General features: G+C 38.7%; 1 protein-coding gene across 3 annotated transcripts in view; it reads right to left on the bottom strand.

Annotated features, from left to right (window-relative positions):
• The window catches only part of THSD7B (thrombospondin type 1 domain containing 7B), an 855,837-nt gene that overhangs the window by 26,551 nt on the left and 816,509 nt on the right, over positions 1 to 12,777 (bottom strand). The gene's annotated exons all lie outside the window — the stretch shown is intronic.

Here is a 12,777-nt window from a genome sequence, read left to right on the forward strand (position 1 = left end):
ATACTCCTCAGTTTTATAATATTCTTTATGTTTATCCTCTTGACCTAAATACCTATTACCCTAAATGTCATTATAATTGGATTCTATTCTATCCATAGCTGTAAGAATAATAACAATGCAGTATTGCCTTTATCACAGCTAAAGAGGCTCTATTTTATTATAACCAAATAATTTCAAGTTTGTGCTTGAATTGATGGCATGTAGATGGCCATTACTTTACAACTATTTTAGTCATTTCTATTAAAGTGACAGATATCTTTTGCTGGACATAGAGCTGGGGGGAACTTAATGTATTCAACAGAAAAAAAAAATGATGCTATTACTTTTTGAAATAATGGAAGTCTTAAAATCATTCCTTAAAAGCACAGCCATAGGATTTCTCTGCCTTTTGCTATCCTAATGCCAGGAAGAAAAGACAGTGAGATACACAAAAATAAGATTTTCAAACAATGCCAATTACTACCAAGAATACATTATTTTAAAACTAAGGAGCTTATAACAATCCTATACTTTGAAGCGTATTGTCATGTTTAAGTGGCTAATATTAAAGTTCAGTGACAAAATGTTGCTAATGAAGGCATGAGTGTGTAAAAGGTTTCTGTGGGGTACTTGATATAAGTTTCTTTCTTTTTTTCTTTTTTAAGTTTTATTTGTCAGAGATTTTTTTGTGTGTGCACCCAAGCAGGGGGAGTGGCTGACAGAAGGAAATGCAGGCTTCCCAATAAGCAAGGGGGCAGGGCTCGATTTCAGGACCCTAAGATTCATGACCTGATCTGAAGTCAGCCCCTTAACCAACTGAGCCCCTGGGGGCTTTTCTTTATGTCAGGGATAGTTGGGTTGTATAAATTATCAGAGAAAGCACTCCCCAAATTAATCACTCTTTCACAAGTCCTGCAGTTGTAAATATTAAATCTAGCTACAGATACAGATACAGATACAGATCTAGATACAGATAGAGATGGCATCAGTAAGGAGGCCCACCATCTTCAAAGGTAGTTGTTTAAAATTGCCCAGGATTCCAAACATCAGACAGGTTGGAATATCCAGCCAGGTAGTATCTTTCAACGCTGATTATTCTAAAAGGAATCCCTAAAATCAGGAGCCTAAAGAAATAGTTTTGGTGATAGTGAATTTCCATGTGAGGGGAAAAGCAGAGGAAAATGTGGCCCAGTTGAAGATATTCAGTTTCAGCGTGATATAGAATGTAAGGGAAAGAGAAGTTTAAAATAGCTGATGTACGGTGAGAAGAAACCTGGACTTGGCATCAAAATTCTCTAGTTGGAAACAGTTCTCTCAGATTAACAGCTCGTAAGTGATGGGACTACATGGAAGTACTTAACTCCTCAGAACATGAGTTTCCTCTTCTGTAATATAAAGTATACAGAAAGTTCTTACTATCTGAGGATAATTCTTGTGGGGAGAAATGCCACTTAATCAGTCTATTTAAGTGGAAATTAAATTTTTTTTAAATAAAGTCTAAATGGGACTTTTTCTGGAACTAGAAACGTATGCGGGTGGAGTTTATTTGATCTAATATCAACTACTGTGTGGATGATAATTGTTACAAAGTGATCATTATTAGGAAAAATTATAAATCAGTCATTAATATTTCTTATGTAATTTTGTCATTATCTTATAAAAGATGCATTGTTTTGTGATTGACTTTTGCAGTTTGATCATCATTCTTTGGCCTTTGACTCACTTTTCATCAACTTTCTCACGAGCTCCCTTTAATCTTTGATGTACAAATGGTTCCATTTTGTATCCTTTTGTTCTGGGTATGGACTCTATTTGCAGCTAGAGACTGATCAGCAAATATTTTGATGGAATGACAGAACATGTGTCAATGGAGAAAGGTTGTTGGTTGGGGGATAGCTTCGTAAATGGTCAGTTCCTTAGTGAATATGTTGATATATATATATATATATATATATATATATATATACCATATAGTATATCTAAAATACAGCAGTTGGTTGTTAAAACTTCTATTTTTAGCCATTTATTTTAACAACTGATATTTCATATCTCTTTCTACAACTGGCACTGACTGCTTCTCCTTGTGTTCTGTTGGCCTCAGAGTAAGAGTGAAGATTTCTACCATGCCTATCCCAATGCTTCCAATCTGAAAATGGGGGCATTTTCTTGGACGCTCTCTCTGGATTCCTCTTTTTGGGTTTATGTTTTTTAGTAGAAGAGGACTAGGAATCTATTTGGAACTGAATTCAATGGCAGCTATAGATAAGATGTTTAACAAGCAGTACCAACGAGATGTAAAAATCAAAATCAACTCTGTTCATCTACTCTTCAGGCTATAAAAGAGAGAAAAGCACTCCCTTACAAAATATGTTTCTAATTTAATAAAGACCCAAATTACAGTAGGGTAGGTTTGCTAGCAATTCCCTCTTTTCCTCTCCTCCCTTGAGGAACATTGGGAACTCATTATGAACAACAGTGATATTGGGCCTACTGTTAAAATAGCAATTATTACTTGCAATGATGAAGAAAGAATTGCATGGTACGAATGCCAGGAAGAAAAGACAGTGAGGTACACACACCCCACACACACCCGAAGAGAGGACTATATTGGTGCCTACATATAGGTTTAAAGGATATTGGACCAGATCACACGCCCACTGAAGTATTCAGACTTCACTCTGGGGCTCCACTGACAAAGGGGCTGTGGAAAATGTAAGCAGTAAAAAACCTCACAAAATAAATATTTGTCACTGTATAAATTCATAAAAGGAAATGGAGTCAATGCAATGTTCTCTGACCAGACTTTCAGATCCAAGGAGCCAGCCACCATATACCTTTATAGTGGCATGCTTTAAACAATAGTTCATCTGCGGCCCTGACATATGGTCATTGGGTTAATTGAAAATTATGGTTTTGATAGCTCTGGGCAGCTTGAATATGACCAAACAATGCAAAGTAGGTATGGAGGGGAATGTGGAAAAGGAAATACGAGAATAATGAGCAATAAAGAACACGCCTACTTAATCTTAAATAGTTCATTAAATAAAATACCTGAGCAATTTAGATAAACATACAAACTCCAATGCACTGCAGACATGGAAATAGAACAACAGTAGTATAAGAAGTCACTTTGAGCTTATAGCATGTTATTTGAATATCAGGACTGGTTTGCTTTCCACCTGGGCATTATTTCTTTTGAATAGGAATTGAATTTTCAAGGCTTATGCATAATGGTCTTCCACAGCCCACATCTACAAGGGATTGGCCAATTTACACCATAAAAGCTGGGGCTCAATGTCACTAACTTCAACTTGATGGTGGTCCTTTCTGATGTTCAACAAAAAATTAGGTTATTTAATATGGTGTTTCCATTTTAAGGATTTCCTCCTGTGCATTTATCTTTAAGATTTTGGTGCCTGCTACTTAATGTTAGTAACAACAGCAGATGACAAAATAATGAAAAAGAAGCCAGGGGATGCTCATAAAAACCTCATTAATAGCTGATCAGGTCAATCTATTAATCAATTTTGATCACCTATGTCTCTGGTTAGGACAGTTTGTTGTATAATACCTTTTGTCATTACAAAAGCATTCAGTGTTATGGAAGGAGGGACTGAGTTAAGTGAATACAATGTGCTATGATACAGAGGTGATACAGTACATTCTAGTTTAGATTTTTTCCTTTCTTTATCCTGCTTGCTTGGCTCTCCCTTCCCCAGAGAGTACCTGCTCTCTCCAGTACCCTCAAATAAATCACTTCAACAAGAATCCCAATCTCAGACTCTGCTTCAGACACAGTTATTAATATTCTTGCTTCATAAACTGAAGCTCAGAGAAGTTAAATATGTTTTTGCAAAGTCACACAGCTATGTGGGAACAAAGATCCATCTTATTCCAAAAGCATGTGCTTCTCAAAGGTTTTCAATCTGGTCCAAGTCAGGCATCAGATGCTGTGCTGTAATTATTAGACCACTTGGACAAGTCTGAAATGTGTACTTAGGTCTACCCTGTACAATAAATGTGTTGCCTGTATTCATATATTTCCTATTTTCCTTTAGTAAAAGGTATTTACAACTATAGTACTAACCTCTTCCACTCTGAGAGCTCTTTATTTGTTTTGGGGTACTTCTCAGTACATTCCTGAAAGCAGTGGACAGTTACATTGTCTAAAATGTTCAATTTATTTCATGAGGCTCTTTATACTCTTAACAAATATCTCTTGGAGGCACCAGGCTGGCTCAGTTGGTAGAGCATGTGATCTTTGATTTCAGGGTTGTGAGTCTGAGCCCCACATGTGGTGTGTTTACGGAAAGAGAGAGAGAAAGAAAGAAAGAAAGAAAGAAAGAAAGAAAGAAAGCCAACTTAAAAAAAAAATACTGCCTAGACTTTATATCCAAGTTTAAGTGTAAACACTGTTTTAAATATCCACTCTGGTGGTCATGGATTTGGGATCAGTGTTACACTCTAATGTAACAGAGTGGGGAAAAATTTTGGCCCTGATCTGCAACTTAGACTGATCTTTGGCCTATAGTTGGCATTGTTAAAGAAGGAAGATATGGCAAAAGTTCTGCATTCAGAGCTACAGTCCAAAGCTTTTTCCTACAGAAGGATTTTTTGGCCTATCTAAAAATTGTTGCAGGCATCCGGATACCTTTCATCCAAGAAGAGAACACTCAAGTTAGGCAAGATAAAGATTCTATAAGGCTTTCACAGTAAAGCAGACTAGTCCAAGACTTGACCATCTATCTGGGAGTGACGTCAGCTAAGTAAAAAACAACTAGACCACAGTTTCAGAAATTGAGACATACCACGGTATCACGGATCGTGATAGATCTTCCAAGGACAGAAGATTAGGCACCCTTGACTTGGTTTAGAAATAAAGAGCTCCTGACTTCTTTGTAGTGTGTTCTAGCCATTCATCTCCATGTCTACACTCAACAATCAGACTTCTGTCCCATTAAAAGCTAACAAAACTTGATGGACGACCGTAAAAACCTATATACTGCAGAGATACCCCAATAAGGAGCTCCCCACATGATGCAAAAGGAGAAGGACAGAGAGAGTGATTTTGGCCATCCTGCTCCTACTGTGTCCACCAGTCACACCTTTCCCAGGTCATAGTGGATTTCTGTAGCTACATTCCGATTGATGTGCTACATAATATGCAGCATTATTGATTAGGAAACAAGTATACATTTAGGAGGCTTAAAATTCTGGGGGACCTCTTAAAACTCTTACTGCCCTTTGTGTCCTAATCTGAGATCCATTTCTTCTACTTATTTTTAAATATACCTGTAAATTATGAGAATTTTTATACAGTGATACACAGGGCCATGGATATAACACAAACATTTACAAGTACAGTTTCAGATGCAAAGGGGCAAGTGGAACAAATGGGGCTTTGGAGATGCATGAACATGGGTTTCAATCTTTCCTCCAGAACCGGCCAACTACATGACTTGAGCAGGTTACTTGTTTATCACCCCGCCTGTGAAGATCTGCCTATGCCTATACTTCATAGTACTATTGTAAAAAGTTACTAAAACACTTCTGCCTCCAACAATTGTGCCTTTAATCAAAAGATGTCAAGCAGTAATTATTCTAACATTTCATCAGTTTACAGATAAAAAGTAGTGCAAGTGAGTTCTCCAAAGACTAGTTCAAAGACCTACAACTTGCCATTGGAAAAGCTAGCTTGAAAGCTCAGATCTTCTGATTTCTTGTTCAGTCTTTTGTATTCCCCATTCTGCCATTTTATAATTTAGCTCTTATTCTCTTGTCATAGGAACTAATTACTTGATTTAACAAGTAAGTTTGAATTGTTATAACTATTGGACTGTGCCTGGTCAAGGATACCACACTGATCACATTTTATACAGACACTAAAACTGAAGACTACCAGCTTATTTTTGCTTAAAGAAAAAAAAAAAAAAAGCCAGAAAGATCACAAAGGGGTGGTACTTTGGAGTTAATACAAAATTATTTCTGCATTATAAGCCAGAGTTGACAGAAAAATTATATGCCATCTGGGAAAAAAAGAATCAGGCTGGTTTAAATAATATAGAAAACATAAACTCATATACACTGAATTAAAAAATACAAAATAGGAAAAAAATCAGTTTGAGATTAATAACATTCTTAGAGTGTTATCAGTCAAATAATAATTATGAATAATTCATGATATGCTAAATTTAGGGAGTTCTCCATTCCACTGAACTGATGAAAATTCAACAAAGAACATGACTAATCCAAATATTAAGCTCTTCTATTACAAGCTTTGATCTTTGAAATCTATCTAAAAAGATTCCTTAGTGGAAGCTTAAAATCAGTCTCTCTCTGACGTGAAATAAATTGGATTCAAACTGTTCTGACCTTGAAATCTTTAACACAATTAGAAAGTCTATGCCAAGCATCAGGTGTACATTAAAGAGACAATCCAGACACTTGGAAAATAAAGGAAGAACTCATTTTAAAATCTCTCCCCAGATCAAGGTAGTTCTGTGGACTTGATGGCGGAAGTGTGGCTCGTCGGGGGAGCACCTGGGACAGCCAGCACACCAGCGTTTACCTGACAGCCAGGGAACTGATAAACTGCGACAACTGTGTGAATTTTTTGCCTTTGATAAAGAAGTCCGCGGAGAGCCGCAGGTGCTGGAGTCAGACTCCCATGCAACTTTCTTGCCCACTTTAATGTGACTAAATAAACTCTCTCCTCTCATGGTTTCTGCCCCATTGCTACCAACAGTTGGAAAAATAAAAGCGCCTCATACAAAAGACAGCTGCTGGCACACTGTCTCAGAAGGGACAAGGTACAGATGCTTTCCGATGATAGCTTCCAACCCTTTCAGCTCCAGAGTTTGGCTTCTTTTAAGAAACACATTCATCTGTGCCATACACTTTTGCTTTTGATTATTGCTGTTTGCTTGTTGCTTTTAGGTTGTGCCTGAGGATTAAGGCTGGATCTAAATACGTAATTCTCTCATTTTGGAAACGTTACTATCCGCCTGTGGTGGGGGCAGGGGCGGGTGATGATCAGAGAAGAGTGGGGCTCTAAGATTAGGGGTGGAACTGGACAAGTTTGGGGGCTGTGGGGTAAAATGGAACGTAGCTGAAGACTCTCTCTGCAAAATCCTGAGGGTGGGTGCTTAGAGATTCTAGGCCCGTGTGTTCTATTCTTCCTTGTACCATTCACTTTATTTGTTAAGATTGAAATTGGGTACAAATACAATTACAAAAATACTGATTTTTAGGTTTTTGTCTGTAGGTCCTGACAATGGCTTCAATGTAACAGGTAGTCAAGGGGCTTCAATGTAACAGGAAGTCAAAGAATGCTTGTGAATTGAGTAAGAGCAGCCTCCTAAAGAAAGCACCAGTTGTAATCGCTGTGGCACCTCGCCATTCAGTGTTGACATAAATATCACCTCTTGGGTGGTCTTTCCTCCCCTGTTCCTCACTCCCTGGCAAACTACTTGATATCCTTATTCTCCATCACATGGTCGATTTTGCTTTCATTGTGGATATTGGTTATTTCTGTGTTTATATCTTCATTTATTTGCTATCTGTATTGTCATCATCACCAACTACTTTTCCACTGGACATTCACTGTATGACGTCAGGGGACTCTGTTTGCCTGGGATCCCTTCTGTTCCTTACAGTATGGGCTCAGCTGTTGCGAGAACAACTGACACTCAGAAAGCATCCAATGAATATTTGTAAAACATGAGTACATTTCAACAGTCCTGCCTTCAAGAACAGACATCTAACTGGCATGGTCACCATATAATTTATTTTTCACATTGCCAATTTTGACAATGAAAGAAGACACTGTTAGGTGCCAGGATAATAGATATAAGTTTCATAAATCTTTTTTGAATGAATTAAGAAACACAGAATACACACACCCTTAGATCACTGGAGGGTCTGACAGATATCAGGATTATGGAATGTATTTTTCAATGTATAATTACATCTGACAATTCAGGAGATCAAGACATCTAAAGATCAAGAAAGGATTCCCAAGAAGATATCCTAATAGACCCTTAGAAACTAGCAAGAGGTAACTTGTAACTAGTGCTATTTTGAATGCCAGTGCATACTATTTCGACAACTTCCAAGAGCTTTATGTAACTTGATTTCTCCAAGTAGTTAACATTCCTTCCCCAGTCCCACTGGTACCTTAGTTCACACAGTAACTTCCTTAGGAAATCTTTGATTGCTTCTCTTTGTTTATTATTCTAAGGCTTAGAAAAGGTGAATTTAAGTTCAAACTCTAATTACCTAGAATTCTCCAATAGTGGGATTCAGATTTGGGAAAGTTTTTCTTTTGTTTGCTTTTGTCTTTCTAATAGACAAACAGGCTGCTGAGTCCATAGCACAATAAAACTGCTTGAAAAATTAAATACTTGGTATTAAACTTACAATTAAGGGTCTTATTTTTAAAGGTAGTGTATTAATATAACACAGAGCTCTGTCATGTTTCATTGACTTGGTACAGTGGCAGAATTAGGACTGCCAGGCAAAAATAATAATAAACAAGTCTGTCTCTTTTGCATTGAACATATTCTTGGGTAATGGTACCTAAGACATGTGCATTTAGTTCGAGGGTGAGGAAAACATCCACTGGCAGTTTTGGCTGCCTTTGGGCTTGTGATCCAGTATGTGGGTTCTTCCCCTATAATGAAGAACTGCAGGGGCAATGACAGATATTAACTGAAATTCCTCCAATATGTCAGGCACACATATGCTCAAGGGAACTGGGGAGAAGAACCCAAACAGGGTCTTTGGCCCTTCAGACATACAGACATAACAAATGATTCACTTCTTGCATGAGAAGAGTAGTAGGAGGCAGTAGTGGGTTGACAGTAAGATGCTCCACATAAGGAAAAGTAGCACACACTCAAGGATGACTGAAATACACTGTATGAGAGCAGAGAGAGCCAATGTATCAGGGGAGGGTGACGGGCAAAGAGAGGCAGGCATAGGTGAGATCCCACAGGTCCTGGTGGACCATGTTTACAGTACAGGACTTCATCCTTTCTCTGCTTTTCCATGCTACCCTTCACCACTGTAAAAGAGACCCCTCCCAGAAACCCATAAGGACGAGACTACTGTGTTTATAGCTGTGGAATACCCAGGGTGAGTCACTGCTGGACTCCTTAGCAACCAGTTGTTCTGACAAAAGACATCACTAATGTGAAAACCACCTCGCATTTGTTTGAGTCCATAGTGAACTCATCAACATACAGTATTACGTCTTTGCTGGTTTATTGTCTACTGTCCAGCTACATTGTAAATCCATGAGAAGAGGCAAGTGTGTACCTCCACCCACTGCTGCTCCCAAACACATTCAACAAAAACTGGCACATGGGTATCTGTTTAATAGATTTAAAAGTCCATAAGAAAACAACTATTCAGATTTGCATTTTAAAAATAAACTTAGGGGGCGCCTGGGTGGCTCAGTGGGTTAAAGCCTCTGCCTTCGGCTCAGGTCGTGATCCCAGAGTCCTGGGATTGAGCCCCGCATCAGGCTCTCTGCTCAGCGGGAAGCCTGCCTCTCCCTCTCTCTATGCCTGCCTCTCTGCCTGCTTGTGATCTCTGTCTGTCAAATAAATAAATAAAATCTTTAAAAAAACACAGCAACTTCTTTCAAGATATGTCTCCAAAGGCAAAGGAAACAAAACCCAAAATAAACTTTTGGGACTTCATCAAAATCAAAAGCTTCTGCACAGCAAAGGAAACAGTCAAAAAACAAAAAGGCAACCCATGGAATGGGAGAAGATATTTGCAAATGACAGTACAGACAAAAGGTTGATATCCAGGATCTATAATAAACTCCTTAAACTCAACGCGCACAAAACAGACAATCATATCAAAAAATGGGCAGAAGATATGAACAGACACTTCTCCAATGAAGACATACAAATTGCTATCAGACACATGAAAAAATGTTCATCATCACTAGCCATCAGGGAGATTCAAATTAAAACCACATTGAGATACCACCTTACACCAGTTAGAATGGCCAAAATTAACAAGACAGGAAACAACATGTGTTGGAGGGGATGTGGAGAAAGGGGAACCCTCTTACACTGCTGGTAAAAATGCAAGTTGGTGCAGCCCCTTTGGAGAACAGTGTGGAGATTCCTCAAGAAATTAAAAATAGAACTTCCCTATGACCCTGTAATTGCACTCCTGGGTATTTACCCCAAAGATACAGATGTAGTGAAAAGAAGGGCCATCTGTACCCCATTGTTTATAGCAGCAATGGCCACGGTCGCCAAACTGTGGAAAGAACCAAGATGCCCTTCAACGGACGAATGGATAAGGAAGATGTGGTCCATATACACTATGGAGTATTATGCCTCCATCAGAAAGGATGAATACCCAACTTTTGTAGCAACATGGACGGGACTGGAAGAGATTACGCTGAGTGAAATAAGTCAAGCAGAAAGAGTCAATTATCATATGGTTTCACTTATTTGTGGAGCATAACAAATAGCATGGAGGACATGAGGAGTTAGAGAGGAGAAGAGAGTTGGGGGAAATTGGAAGGGGAGGTGAACCATGAGAGACTATGGACTCTGAAAAACAATCTGAGGGGTTTGAAGTGGTGGTGGGGTGGAAGGTTGGGGTACCAGGTGGTGGGTATTATAGAGGGCACGGATTGCATGGAACACTGGGTATGGTGAAAAAATAATGAATACTGTTATGCTGAAAATAAATAAAAAATTTAAAAAAATTTTTAAAAATTAAAAAATAAAAATATACTTGGGCTATGACTATAATATGTGGCTTTTAAGTGGGGTAAAAGGATGAGAAATGAGTTTGAGAGACAGAGTGCCTAAGTCTATAGAATAATCCTTAAAAGATCCTAGGGAGTCTCTGACGACCCTCTCCACTATTGGGAGCTACGAAGATAGAGATGGAAATTAACATACAATGTAAACACCCATGATGTGTCAGTTACTGTACTAGGTGTTTATATACTTCATATTATTTAATTCTCTAACGAAAAACACCTTTAATATGCATGAATTCTATTTTACAGATAAAGAAGCTGAGAATCAGATTAAGTAATTTCCCTAAACATCTCCAACTTGAACCTAGATTAACCTAATGCTTAAGTGGATGCCCCACTGGAGACTATACCATGCTGCCAATCAGAATATTTGAGTGAGGAACAGTCAATCACTGAAATTTTCAGATTTTCCATTTGGTTTCCTGAGATTCTTTACAGGCTCTCAATTGCACAGGATATGGCATGTCACCACTGGACTTGTGACTCTCATATTTTCATTGTGAATGATGCTCTTTGCAGAAATAGTTTTCAATTTCCTTAGCCACATTTTTCCTAGTACAGATCCTGACTACTGTTTTCAGCTCTGCCCTCTCCACAATCTGATAGCTGAGTTCACATATGGGCCCCTTTTCCATGCTGCATCTTGCCCCAGTTTCTCAGATAATCCCAAATGAGGCAGAGAATTATCTGTAACTCCAGTGACTTGTTTGGAGGTAGCTTAGAAATCAGCCTATATTCTAGTGCCAGTAGTCCAGTCACTTCTAGAAATCTGTCCCAAATATTTATGTTGGCAATCAGATCCAGGTCTTCTTGTATCTTCCTTCCATTTTGATTCCATGATTCCTGCAACTTGCAATTCTTCCTTTCTCCTCTGCTTAGTGCCTAACCATACAACAAGACTTTTCCCTAGGACCCTACTCCAAATATCTGATATCTACCTTACAATAAGCTAGAATCTTTTTCAGAACCACAGTCCTATCCTAAACCACAAGTCTGTGCTTTCTAATTATTTTCTTGAGCTCTTTTCCAGGGACAAGGTCTTGGACCTCACTTTAGTCTGGTGCTGGAGTGCTACCTATATATCCATTTGCCTAGCTTCTGAGTATCAGTTTCCTTTCCTTGCTATTGTATATCATTTGTCCACTGAGGTCCTAGAAACTTGTGGTAATGGTTTCTATCTGCTCACTATAGATTTATACTCCTTTTTCTCCATAGTGAACACTATTTCTGAGAAGTGACTGCCCATCTAGAAACTACATTTGCTGCCTGACCGTCTTGCATTGAGCTGGAACATGGCACTAAATTTTGTATAATATGGATAGAAGGGATGTATGCTACCTCCCATCAAACCCTGCATAGAGCCCACTGGAAGGCACCCTCCAGAGACAACTGGTCATTTTACAGTGATAGATCCTCCATCAACCTGTGTTCTTGACTGACTTTTCTAAAGTGCAAACAACCCTTTTATATGAGCGGAAAAGTAGTCTCTAGTCTGGTATATTAAGCTATTTTGATTTGGGGATTTGTCTGACACAAAATTACTTACAAAAGACATACTTATTTCAAAAACTATGAAGGCCAGTATTTTTTTTTTTTTTTTTTAAGAAAGGGGTAGCTAGGGCGCCTGGGTGGTTCAGTGGGTTAAGCCACTGCCTTCAGCTCAGGTCATGATCTCGGGGTCCTGGGATCGAGTCCCGCGTTGGGCTCTCTGCTCAGCAGAGAGCCTGCTTCTCTCTCTCTCTCTCTCTCTCTCTCTGCCTGCCTCTCTGTCTACTTGTGATCTGTCAAACAAATAAATAAATAAATAAATCTTAAAAAAAAAAATTTTAAGAAAGGGGTAGCTAGAGAGAGGGGGACAGAGAGAATCTTAAGCAGGCTTCACACCCAGCACAGAGCCCTGAGATCATGACCTAAGCCAAACTCAAGATTTGGATGCGTAACTGACTGAACTACCCAGGTACCTCGAATTTATGACCTTTTGAAAAAACAGTGTCCCACTG

Source organism: Mustela erminea, chromosome 8 (genome assembly GCF_009829155.1).
Source record: "Mustela erminea isolate mMusErm1 chromosome 8, mMusErm1.Pri, whole genome shotgun sequence".
Taxonomy (NCBI): Eukaryota; Metazoa; Chordata; class Mammalia; order Carnivora; family Mustelidae; genus Mustela; species Mustela erminea.